Here is a 13901-nt window from a genome sequence, read left to right as displayed (position 1 = left end):
TTGTGTTGTTTCTCCAATGTCCAACCTTGTGTGGCTTCCATTTACCATTTCATTAAGTTTACACATTATCCCTGATTGACTTTCAAAGCTTTTCCTACCTACCCATGAAAACCCCATACAAGAAGCCTCCATTCATTTCTACAAATGGGATGTAGTTGTTAGTCTGATTTTCCCTAGCTACAGACATACTTGTGAGACCCTTAGCATAAAATCAAAAGAGAAAGCAACCTAAAATCAGTCTTATTTGCTAACACCTATCTCTGACCTACTTTGTGACATCTATTCATTCATTCATTCACAAAAATGTCCTGAGTGTCTACTGAATAGAAAGTACTGGGCTGGAGATTTCCTTTGCTAATTTTCCTTGACTGTAGGTATACCCTGCCTCCTCAGAGCTATCCTTTGATTTCTTTTCTATCTTAGATCTCCTAGGCTCTAAGTTCTGCTTGCAGTCAATCTGAGAGCTATTGAAAATGTTAGCTTAAAAAAGCCCAGGTCTCCCCCTACCTCTAGAGCCATCTCCAGTCCTCCTGATGTATATCTGGCCACTGACCCAGACGGCTCCGGAGGAGAAGGGGATGACTTTACACAGCCGTCCCCCACTCACATCCAATTCACTTGCATGGCGTAACCTCACCTCCCTGATGATTGTCTCCAAGACTGCAGCACATAGGACAACCACAGCAGGATCTGATTAGGTCTATCTGGACTGAATGGCTCTGGGGCCTGTTGGGTATCTGCCAGAATCCTCCTCCTCCCCTCCTTCCTTATCTCTTCTGTCCGAGGCTGCTCGACAGCCAACCAGACCCAAAGTTACCGATGATCTCTTAATGGCCAAATCTGCTGGATTTTTCTCAGTTCTTGCTTCCTGATCTCTTTTGAATTTCTGACACTGCTGACCACTCTTTCCCCCCAAGATTTCTGTAACACCGTTTTCTCTGACCTCCTCCTATCTATCTGAATATTCTTTTCTCATTTTCTTTTGCTGGATCATTAATATGCCATCCTGCTAACTGAGGGCAGAGCCTAACACTCTATCCTGGGCCTTTATCCTTATATAGCCATGCTGAGATCATCAGTTACCATGGATTCAGTTATTATCTCTATGCAGATGACTACAAGATCTATGTATTCAGTTTTCAGCTCTCATTTGGGCTTCAGTCAAATGTTATCAGCTGCTTACTGAACATTTGGAATTGGATGGCTCATAGGCATCTCAGACTCCACAAATTCAGAATAAAACTTATTATCCTTTTCCCCTCCAAAATTCAGTCCTCTGCCAAACTTTCCTATTTCTATTGAGAATACCATCAACCTTTTAGTCATCTCAACTTGTAACCTCAGTATCATCTTGACTCCTTACTTTCCCCCAATATATCCTATCAATTGTCAAGTCTTATTTTTTGACTTAATAGTATTTTATTTTTTCCCAATTACATATAAAGATTCTTTTCCAACCTTTATTTTTCTCCCTCCTTCTCTCTTCCCTCTCCCCAAGGCAGAAAGCTGTCTTATATAGATTATACATGTACAATTATATTAGACACATTTCCACATTGGTCGTGATGTGAAAGACTCAAAACAAAAAGGAAAAAATGACAAGAAAGAAAAACAAAAGCAAAAATGAAAATAATATGCTTCGATTGGTATTCAGAGTTCAAAGTTTTTTTTTCTCTAGATGTGGATAGCATTTTTCCATCGTGAGTCCCTTGGAATTTTCTTGGGTCATTGTATTGCTGAGAAAGCCAGATCTTATTAATTATAATCTCTCTCTTTCTTATTACTGACATGGCTATCACATCTCCTCTCAACTGCACTATTGTTTCAGTCTCCTAAATAGTAATCCTGCCTTATCTTTGCCCTCTCTAATCCATCTTTCGTATAATTTGACCAGATCACTTCTCCATAAGCTACAATGGAGCTTTATTACCTCTAGAATCAGATATGGATCATCTATTTGGCATTTATAGCCTTCCCAGATTTCTTAAAAATTTCTCTTTAATCAAATTGGCCATTATGCTATTTCTTACACTGAAGATTACACTTTTATTTGCCTCCATCCATTTCATATACTCTCTTCTTACTTTTGCCTCTTAGGATCTCTGGTTTTCATCAAAATTTTGCTAAAACACCACTTCCTCGACCACTCAGTTCCCAAATAAACTTCTATTTATTTCATCCATGTATATGTTTTTTCTTTTTCTTTTTATTAAAGCTTTTTATTTTCAAAGCATATGCATGGGTAATTTTTCAAAATTAACCCTTGCAAAATCTTGTGTTCCAATTCCCTACCCCCTTCTCCTATCCCCTCCCCTAGATGGCAAGTAGTCTAATATATGTTAAACATTGTAGAAATATATGTTAAATCCAATATATACATATATATTTATATGATTATCTTGGTGTACAAGAAAAATAAAATCAAATAGGAAAAAAATGAGAAGGAAAATAAAATGCAAGCAAGCAAACAACAAAAAGAGTGAAAATGCTATGTTGTGAACCTATGTATATGTTTTTAATATACTTAAATGTGCACTTGGTGAATTATTTCACTTTTTCTCTATATTCCCAATGTCCAAAAGAGTTGCTATTAGATAGTAGGCACTTAATAAATGCTTATTGTTTGATTAATGCCCTAGAATCACAATTCTCAATGAGGATAATTCTCATTACCACCCAAAAGTTATTGATTACTCCAATCAGGCTAGTCTTAAATGTTAAGGAATTTTCTTCAGGAGGATAGGGTGTGTGAAAGGGTAAAAAGATGAATATGAATGGTTTAGACTCACTGGAAAAAGATTGCAGATTGGATTTTAAAGCAAAACCTAACATTATATTATTTATAACAAACATATCTGAAATACAACAATTCACAGAGAGTTAAAATAAGGGAATGGAGCAGAAATTCTTATGCCTAAGATGAACTGAAAAAAAAAATCAAAGTGTCAGGAGTGATCCTAGAGAAAGCAGTAGTAAAAACTGACATGATAAAAAAATAAAAAACCAACACCACCACTTTTTTTTTTAAGGTACTATTTTGTGGTTCAGTGGTTTCAGGCACATCTGAATCATTGTGACCCCATTTGGGTTTTCTTGGAGAAGTTTAGAATGGTTTTCCATTTTCTTCTCCAGCTTACTTTTCAGATAAGGAAATGAGGCAAACAGAATTAAGTGATTTGCTAGAGACTCACAGCCAGTAAATATCTATGACTAGATTTGAAGTCAGGAAGATGAATCTTCCTGACTTTAGATTCTATATTTTATCCATTTCACCACCTAGCTATCCCCTGAAAGTATGGTAGATAATGAGATAATATCTGTTTAAGTTATATATACTAAATTCATAGAATCAATGTAGTTAAATGAAATTTGTAATTGAATTATTTTTAGAAATAGACAGCAAAACTACAACATTTGGGGACTCAGTATACTCTAAATTTCTAATATCAAAAATGAAAAAGAATTCACAATAAACTAAAAAAATTATTAAAACTTTTAAAAATCTCATTATATGCCAATACATCTTATAATTTAGGTGAAATAGGAAATATAAAATACTAATTTTCATTTTAACCAAACTATAATAAGGTATTTAAATAATACAATCCCAGAAAAAAAATTGATAAGATATAGAGGAACACTTTTAAAAAATCCAAGACCAGATCAATTATAAGTATATTCTATGAAACATTCAAAGAACAATTAATTCCTATATTACATATACTATTTATAAAAATAGGAAAAAAGGAATTCTTCAAAATTTCATCTATGTACATATATCATATACAAATATGGCCTTGACACCTAAGCCAAAGAGAGACAAAGCAGAAAAAGATTATACACTAACATCACTAATGAATATCGACAAAAAAATTTAGTAAAATATTAGTAGAGAGTAATGTGATATATAAGAAAGGCTATTAACTATGACCAGGTTGGGTTTATACTAGGACTTACCCAATGTTAATAAAACTAAAAAATAGTATACTAGATAAAACAATAAATAATACATAAAATAAACAAAAATAAAATAAAATTCACCTGATCACTGTACAATAAATGCAGCATTTTTTAAAAAGTCACACACTCATTTCTATTTAAAATATTGAAAGTTATAGGAATAAATGGACCTTTCCTTAATCTAGTAAATATTATATCCAAAAACAATTACACGTAATGGAGAAATACTAAAGCACTTTCCCCCAAAAAGAAATACTCCAGTGTCTCACTCTTACCTCCAGGATCAAACATTGAATCAATCCTCTAGTTTTTAAAGCCCTTCACAATCTGCCCTTTCCTACCTTTCCAGTCTTCTTAAACTTTACTCCCCTCCAATGACGCTGCCTTCTTGTTCTGCCTCCCACAAGACACTCCTTTTCCTTACAGCAGCATTTGCCTGGCTGACTCTAAAGCCTACAATGCCCAATGCCTCTTGTTTACTTTGTATATATTTTGTATGCATTTTGTGGTATGCATGTTTTTGCACATGTGAATGTGAACTTCTTAACCTGTGGAGCATGTTTTTAAGCCTTTCTTTGTATCTCTAACACATAACACTATACCTAGGTGTCTAATCAATGCTTGTTGAATAAAAAAGGGAATGAATTGGATGGAGCAGTAATTTGCATTTCCTAATCAATCCTTCCACCCATTTCTTTAATTTTTTTCTTTGCATGGTAATCTTCATGTGCACTAGTATTCAGCATAATAGCAACAAAAAAAAATTTTTCAGAAGAAATAAAATTAACAGAAGATAATAATATATTTCACTAAACTAAAAATTTGATCAGAAAAGGAGTTGAGCTGATAGGCAGAATGAGAGGTAACAGATGGTATTTCCCTGGTATTGACAATATATGAAACATAAACCTAGTGAAAATTTTTCAACACACTTAATAGATATTTGAACAATTGATATGAGGTTATGGATAACTGAGAGGAAGATCTGAGTTAAAATATATTCTCAGACACTAACTATGTGACTCTGGGCAAGTCACTTTGCCTCAGTTTCCATACCTATAAAATGAGAGGGAGAAGGAAATGGCAAAAAAAAAATGGTAATGTTTTTGCCAGGAAAATCTCAGATAGGTTCACTCATAGTCATGCAACTGAAAAACACCCAAACAGCAACAGATATACTAGGTAATGTGGTAGTGCTGGCAACAACAAACGAAAAATGAGATAGTCTTTCCCTCAAGGACATCTTTTTTGGGGTGGGGGAAATTTAACATGTAGGCAGACAAATAATAATAATAATAATGGTGATAGTTAACATTTATACATATATAAATTTATTTAGTGTTTATTTTGTGTCAAGCACTATGCTAAGGACTTCATAATTATCTCCTTTGATTTGTTACCATCACAACAACTTTAGGAGGTAGATACTATTATCGGTCCCTTTTTACAGAAAAGGTAAACATAATTAAGTGACTTGCCCAGGATCACACTGCTAGTAAGTATCTGAGGTCACATTTGAACTTAGAAAGTCTCCCTGACTCCAGGCCCAGTGGTCTATCCACTATGCTATCCAGTTGAATAAAAGAGAGATAAGAAGTTTAAAAGATAGATATAAAGGGGAGGGATGGGGAAGAGAAAGGCAAAGGGGAAGCATTTCTAATAGACTCTATGCCAGACTCTATTGGAACTGCCTTATAAATATTTTCACATTTGAAATATTATGAAATTGAAATATGGAAATGATATGAAAATTTCTTTGGATTCTCACAACAACCCTACAAGGTAAACACTATTATTATCCTCATTTTACCATTGAGGAAAGAAGGGTGAAGTGAGAATATTTTAGCTATGGGGCATATCATGGTAAAGTCAAGATAATAAATAGGAGAGGAATTGTATTAATGGAGAACTGTAATTAATTACAGCTATTATTATTGTCACAGTAATTATTAATTAATGTAATAAAATTAATTAAGTTGAAATGTACAGAGCATAAAATACAATCAGCCTAGAGATTTTTGAGCCAGACTGCAAAGAGCTTTAAGTGCCAGAAGAATTTGTATTTAATCCTAGGAACAGTAAGGGCCATTAAAGTTTCTTAAGCAAAGGAGGGACAGTCATACCTGTTTTTGAAGAATATTATTTTTAACATCTGTATGGAAAGTGGATTTATGCCAGCATAAAGAGAGACCATTTAGAAGGCTTTTTCATCCATGCATTGAAAGTGAACTTTTTTTTTTTCTTTTTAGCATGGAGCAGAATACTTTGTACCTTTTGTGTTGTTGTTTTCAGTCATGGCTGACTCTCTGTAATACATTTGGGGTTTTCTTGGCAAAGAGACTGAAGTAGTTTGCCATTTCCTTCTTCAGATCATTTTACAAACAAGGAAACTGAGGCAAACTTGCTCTATGCCAAGTAGAAGTTAAATATTTATTGAAGGTAAAGCCTATGAAAATATCACCCTGTCTCTATTAAGTTATATTTTCAGCAAGTTAATATTTTTAAAGAATGTTGAAAATAGCTTTTTGTCTCAAATAGCTTAATGTCCTTCCATTTATTTAGAAAACCCATTTTTCATAGGGTGCATAAATATATCCTCTGTCAAATTTTTCTTAATTTAAAATTAACATGGTTTATTTAATGAGGTTTCTACTGTTTCTTCAAATGGTTGGGGTCACTAGAGGGTCAAATGTTTGTTCCTCACAAAGTTGAGTTTTTAGTAGCAATCCACACATTCCTTCCATCAGCTTGTTATCTCTCATGTTTCAACATCCATAAGCAAAGTACGGGGCAAACGAGGCAAGATTCTGACCAGTGCTGTGTGAGTGAGCAGGCGAGGGATACACAAACCACCCTTGACCTATGATTTGTCTGGGTGTGTATACACTCAGTATAGTGAGGCAGTCGTGAAGCTTTCCTAAACTATCTTCAGTAAACAGAATAAAACAAAAGAGATTTTGCTTTTGCTCCCACAGAGATTCTTAATCTAAAGAAAATGAACTTGTTTTTAAAACTCTATTAATAGTATTTCAGTGTAATTGGTTGCTTTTATAATCCTACATATTTTATTTTATGCTTTTATTTATTTATTTTGGGGAGTTAATTGAGGTTAAGTGACTTGTTCAGGATCACCCAGCTAGTAAGCTTCAAGTGTCTGAGGCTGCTGAACTTGGATCCAGTGCTCTATCTACTGCACCATCCAGCTGCCTCCTATTTTATGTATTTTAAAACATTATTCTGAGAAATGGCTCATAGGTTTCATTAGACTGTCAACGGAGGCCCATACCACAGAAACAATTAAGTGGAACTTAAGAATTAAGTGGAATTAAGAAACAATTTAGTGGACAATTGAAAGGATGTTGATAATAATGGTTATATGGGGATAAGAAAGCAATCTATAATTTCTTATCTCCAAATAACTATCATTATATTTCTTGGAGTTTTCTTTCAATTCCAATAATTCTGATTGAAAAAAAAAATGTGAATAGAGCATTTATTTAATTTTTTAAATTGACAGTATTAATAGTTATATTAATTTATATAACAACTTATATAACAATTATATAACAACTTATATAACAATCATTATATGATTATATAACAATAATATATAATTATATAATATATAATAATTATATAACAAACTTAAAGGGATGGGCTGAATTCTATCCTGTGCTGTGGTAATATCATACTTGGTTTTGTTGTGTTTTTAGTCCTTTTTCAGCCACATCTGATTCTTCATGATCCCTTTTGGAATTTTATTGGCAAAGATACAGGAGTGGTTTGCCATTTCTTTTTCCAGCCCATTTACATCTATGTAAACAGGGTGAAGTGACTTGCCCAGGGTCACCCAGCTAGTAAGTGTCTGAGGTCATATTTGAACTCACCTCCAGGCCTAGTATTCCAATCATTACATGTCCTTTTCCCTGCCCCTGGCTAGATGATTCATTATCATTATTTTAAAAAAATCTGCCCTGAAATCTGTCTTATCAACTGAGTTTCCCTTAACATTTGTAATTTACTTCTTGATGTTTTTGTTTGATTGTTTTGCTAAATTTTATTTTCATTATAAAGATTTACCACATACATTTAATTTGACTTGACATAACTGGGCTATTAACTAGGAATCTTTCTATTATACAGGAATTCTCTTTGTAACAGGATTTGATCAATATTGAGAATAGGGTCATCGACCTCCAACATGTACTTTGGATATATCATGTGTCATATTCCTTCTCAGTGTGCTGTTGCAATCAGCTCCAGGGCAATATACTCCACGAATGTCAGGCTGGCACATTCAACTCTTAATTGGTTGGATGCTGAAGCTTTTGGTTTGCTGCCAAGAAACATTGTCAATTCCTGACATATAAACCAAAAAAGAGGACTCTTGTTTAGTGTGCTTCCATACCTACTCACTTAGAAACAACTCATAAAGGAGAAAATACCATTGATTTTTATTGATTTAGTATTCTCTATACCTCCAGGGGGAGGAGGGAAAGGCCACTCTGTTTGGTAGGTTCCCTGAGTGTTTACATCAAAATTCTGATGGCCATCCATTGCCTGAGCTTTTACATCTACATAGCAGTTTGATTATACACTGATATTTAGACCTGGCTAATTGACATAATTCTCCATACTTTTATTTTTAAATAAAACTTGATTTATTGGAATGATTATATATGAAGCTGTCAGTCCAACTGGTATTCAGTACTATATCATAGAATACAAACTCAGAAGTCACTTTAAAGGTCATTTAGTATAAATTCCTCATTTTAAGATGAGGAAATAGAAGCTTTAGAAAGCTGAGAGATTCCCAAGTAAGATTAAACAAGAAAGAGTCCAGGTGGAATGTGAACCCCATTATTTCTAAAAATCAGCTTTACTAATTTTTTCCCATTAGTAGTTGTTTTACTCCAGTATAATGAATAATCAAGACTAGATGGCATGAGCATGAAATGTTAGTCCTCAGAGTTAATCAAATCTTGATGGGTTTTGTAACTTTTATTTTGTAAATTTTTATTATTTCCATAACATTGTATAAAAATGATGGCACATGAAACTGTAAATTTATTTGTGTACAACTTGCTAGTCCTCTTAAAGATATAATAAACATTTGAATAAATTATATTATTTATATAAATATAAAATACATTAAAAATTTACATGATAAAAAAGATGTAAATTTATTCTTTTTTTTTTTTTGTCCTCTCCTTGCCCTGCCCTAGAAGGCAGGTATCTATCTACTGGCTACACAAAATGTGTGTGTATACACATATATAATATGTGTTTATGTACACATTATGTATATATATATACATGTATGTATATAATATACATATATAATATATACAATAATTAATTTATGCTGATTGAAAATAATATAACTTCCCCAGACATCAAATTACAACATAGATACTAAATTACATACACTTGGAGCATTGAACTATTTCCAAAATGAGATCTAGAGTTGAGTGATTTATTAAGAATTATTATACAATAATATAAACTGAACAAAAAAAAATACAAAAATCTTTTGTATAGTGAAAAGAATACTGGATTTAAACTCAAAAGACTCAAAATTTAAAATCCACATCTTCAACCAACTACTTATGACTTTGTATAATTCATTTACCTCTCTAGGACTGTTTCTTCATCTATAAAATGAGAGATTTAGACAAGATGACCCCCAAGGTCCTTTCCAATGATCCTATGAGATAGTAGATGATTGTAATTCAGCAAGAAATTTAACTTTTGGGGGCTCTAAATCACTGCCAGTTTCAAGTAGCACTAGAAATTAACCGGTGGCCAAAGGAGCTGAGATACTAGTTCTGCCTTTTAATGCCATGCTGACCCAAAGATGGATCTTGGAGCAGTAGCTTTTGGCAGGCTGGCTCTGGGCTTATGTCATGGCTGTTAAAATAGCACGTCTGTCAATGACTTAAATATCAGTGCTCTTTAGTTGGTGGCCTTAAGTAGAACAGAACATTTGTCTTTCTCATCAGAAGCCACTTCAAAGTAAGCTGAGTGTCTCTTCGCAACCTAGAGGAAGATTCTAATAGAAAATGTCAGAAGAACATGTTGAGACAGTATAAAAAACATTCTGAAAACGTAATGGAGCAGCCAGATACTGGGCAAAATGTGGTTCTTTTGTCAGCCAAATTCATTCCCCTTTTGAGCTCTTTTTAAAAAGGCACCAGAGCATTCCTTGTTGAAAAGTATGATCCAGAGAGCATTACAAGAGGTAATTACAGGAAGGTAAGAATCAATGAAGACAGTTGTTCTAAGAGAGTTCTGGGAGTAGATGATCTTTATCATCCATTAAAGCCATCGGGGAGAATATTTTTGATCCAAAGGATCTAGAGTGCTTTTTTTTTTTTTTTTTTTTTTTTTTTTTTGGCAGCAACACTTCAAAAAAACCCCCAAACATTTGCAAACCTCAAAGCAGATAGTTCAGAAATTAGAATACAATTCATTAATATATCATAGATAAATAGATTCATAGACCCACCAGATTATAAACATATAGCTGGAAGGAATCTAAGAGATCATTTAGTCTAACTCCCTCATTTTTTTGGGTGAAGAAATGCCCCAAAATGTCACACAAGGAGGAAACAGCAAAGCTAGAACTGAAAATGAATGTTGTGACTAAGGTAAATTATGTTTAATATGATTGTACATGTATAACCTATATCAGGTTCTTGTCATCTTGAGGTGGGGGTTAGAGAGAAAGAGAGGGAAAAAAAATCAAAAAACTCAAAATCTTATAAAAGAAAATGCTGAAAACTATCTTGGATTTTTTTTTTTTTTTTTTTTTTGCAAGTCAAATAGGGTTAAGTGACTTGCCCAGGATAACCTAGCTAGTAAGTATTAGGTGTCTGAGTCTGGATTTAAGCTCAAGTATTCCTGACTTTATGTCTAGCACTTTATATAACTTGCAATCTAATGCTGACAGGGATCTATGCAAAGAAGAACAGTATCAATTTTCCTATCTCTAGCTCCTTCCTAAGGCGAACTATGAAAGCATTTACTTCAGGTTTTTAGAAAACTTTTACTAGTAGAGTTAACTTTATTCAGCTCAACCCATAAGAACCTGAATTACAAAGTATAAAATGGGATGTTTAGTTTTACAAAGATTTTTTGTTTTTTTATTTTATTCAATTCTTTATTACATTTAAAAATATGATTTAAATAGTTTTAAAACTATATTTTAATTTTAATTTTAAAACGAATTTTAATAATTTAATTTTATTTTTGTGGTTCTATATCTTTCCTTGGAATCTTTACCTTAGCAACCCAAAAACATCATTCACAGAGATAAATCAGGTTCTTAAAGCCAAGATCTGGATTTCTTTGTTTTTGTTCTTTCTGGGAAGATGTGTGGCTATGCCAGGCTGTTATAAAGCCTTTTATTCTATGTAGGGTTTGTTTGGTAAGCAGATAGTATTTATCTCTCATCTTCCTCTAGGGCATTATGAAATTTAACTCTTTTCAACATTTATAAAAGCTCTCCAGGGGTTAGAAAGTTACAAAACAAAATGGGTAATTTATAAATGCTTGGCAAACAGGAGGGTTGTGGAATCAGACTCATTGAGAGATGGATTTTGCACATATACAGTAGAATTTTAGAGATGGGAGGAATTTAAGATCATATTAAGAAATACAATTTTATGTTGTTACCAACCCAGAACTTCCTTCAAATGCTTATATGTAAGACAAGGAAGGTGGAGGGAAAGGAATTATATTATATAATTATAGAACTTATTGTGTGAAGAGCCCATGTAATCATTGTACATGATACATACCCACAAAGAAGTCAACAAGCATTTAGTAAGTTCCTCTTTATTATGTGAATTATATAATATAATTATAATTATAGTACTTATTGTGTGAAGAGCTCATATAATCATTGTACATGATATATATCCCACAAAGAAGTCAAGAAGCATTTAGTAAGCTCTTACTTATTATGTGAATTATATTATATAATTATAATTATAAAACTTTTTTTGTGAAGAGTCCAGATAGTCATTGTACATGATACATATTCCACAAAGAAGTCAGATCAACAAGCATTTAGTAATCTCCTACTATATATGCCAGGCATTTTATTAAGTGTTGGATATACAAAAGATGAAAAACAGTTCCTGTTTTCAAGAAAATTAAAAGCTGAATAAGAGAATACAATGTAAAAACAATAGTACAAACAATATTTTATATACACACATACAGAATCATATACAACATAATATATTAAAATAGAAAATTATCATGTAATACTTAGATATAATATAATAAACTTACACATAATATGATATAGATAAAACAAAATATATTTATACATTATATGTACTATGTACCATATATGTAATATACTGCATGATCATATTATATATTCTATATATAATTGGAGATAATCAACAGAGGTAAGACACTTTTCATTAAGGCAGTTCTGATAAAACTACAGTGAAAGCAAAATAATGATCTCTGGGGAGCATAACTAGGTGATAAAATGACCAAAGTAATGTTCTTACTTTATGTGTTAAATATGAAAAAATTAAATCTGGTAGAGGTTTTATTGTTAATGCTTTCTTTTTGTCTATCTCATTTAAGCTTTTTTTTCAGCCTCAGTTTTCTTATCTGTAAAATAGGGATAATAATAACACCAAACTCACAGAGTTGCTATGGGGCTCAAACAGGGAGAAGCTTTTAAATATCTAACAGTTAAACTTTTAAATTCATTAAACTTTTAAATTTAATTTTCATCGTTAACATTTTCTTCATCACTTTTCTTAAGTCTAGACAATCCACAAAATAATAAATCAAGTTCTGGTTTGCAGCATTTGCAGTTTCCCAAGCTATATGCTCATGATGAAAATGAACCTTTTGGAGCTGACACTAGCAAATCTTTGGGATCATGTCAACAAGAGCCTAGATGGGGGTAACTAGGTGGTGCAGTAGACGAAACACTGCCTCTGGAATCAGGAAGAATTGAGTTCAAATGTGATCTTACACACTTACTGGCTGTGTGAGCCTTGGAAAATCTTGCTTCCCCTCCCCTGATCAAAAAAAAAAAAAAACCTATACCTATCACACATTGCATTAAACTTTGGGGTTACAAAAAAAGTGAAAAAACAAAAAACAAACAAAAAAAACGAAACAAGGGCTTCACTATCTAATTAGATAACAGAAAAACATTTATGTCTAAACAGGATATATATGGGATAAAATATAGGTAATCAATAGAGAGAAGGCACTAGCATCAAAGAGGATTGAGAAAGATTTTAATTAGGGCTTGAGATAATATGGATAAAGGACTTTTGCAATCTTTAAAGCACTGTATAATTGTTAGGTTTTTTTTTTTTTTTTTTTTTTTTTTTTTTTTTTTTTACCTTGTATGGAGTAATAATTGATAGCAACATACAAACTCCTAGAAGAATTTGAAAAATACTTCCGGAACACAGCCAAACCTTAATTTGTGACAGAGTTCATTAACTATTCAAGGGCTGCAATAATACATATATTGTACACAATAGTACAGCATATTTTCAAGTTGTTACTAGCTAAAAATTTGTGAGACGGACTAAAGGTCTCTGAGAGTAGTGGGCAGTCCCAGAGATGATCCTCCATGGTTTCTTCTATATTTTTATATATATATATGTGAGGAGCAGCAAGGAGGCCAGTTTTCCTGGAATACGGACTCAACAAGAGAGTAATATATAAAAAAAGCTCAAAAAAGTAGGTTAAGTTCAGGCTGTAAAGGACTTTTAAAAACATTGTTGTATTCAGTCGTGACTAAACCCCTTTGGGATTTTCTTGGCAGAGATACTTGAATGGTTTGCTATTTCCTTCTCCAATTCATTTTACAGATAAGGAACCTGTAGCAAATAATAACTTACCCAGTCACACAACTAGTGTCTGAGACTAGATTTGAACTCACGAAG

This window comes from Sarcophilus harrisii, chromosome 3 (assembly GCF_902635505.1).
Source record: "Sarcophilus harrisii chromosome 3, mSarHar1.11, whole genome shotgun sequence".
NCBI lineage: Eukaryota > Metazoa > Chordata > Mammalia > Dasyuromorphia > Dasyuridae > Sarcophilus > Sarcophilus harrisii.
This window is presented reverse-complemented; position numbering follows the sequence as displayed.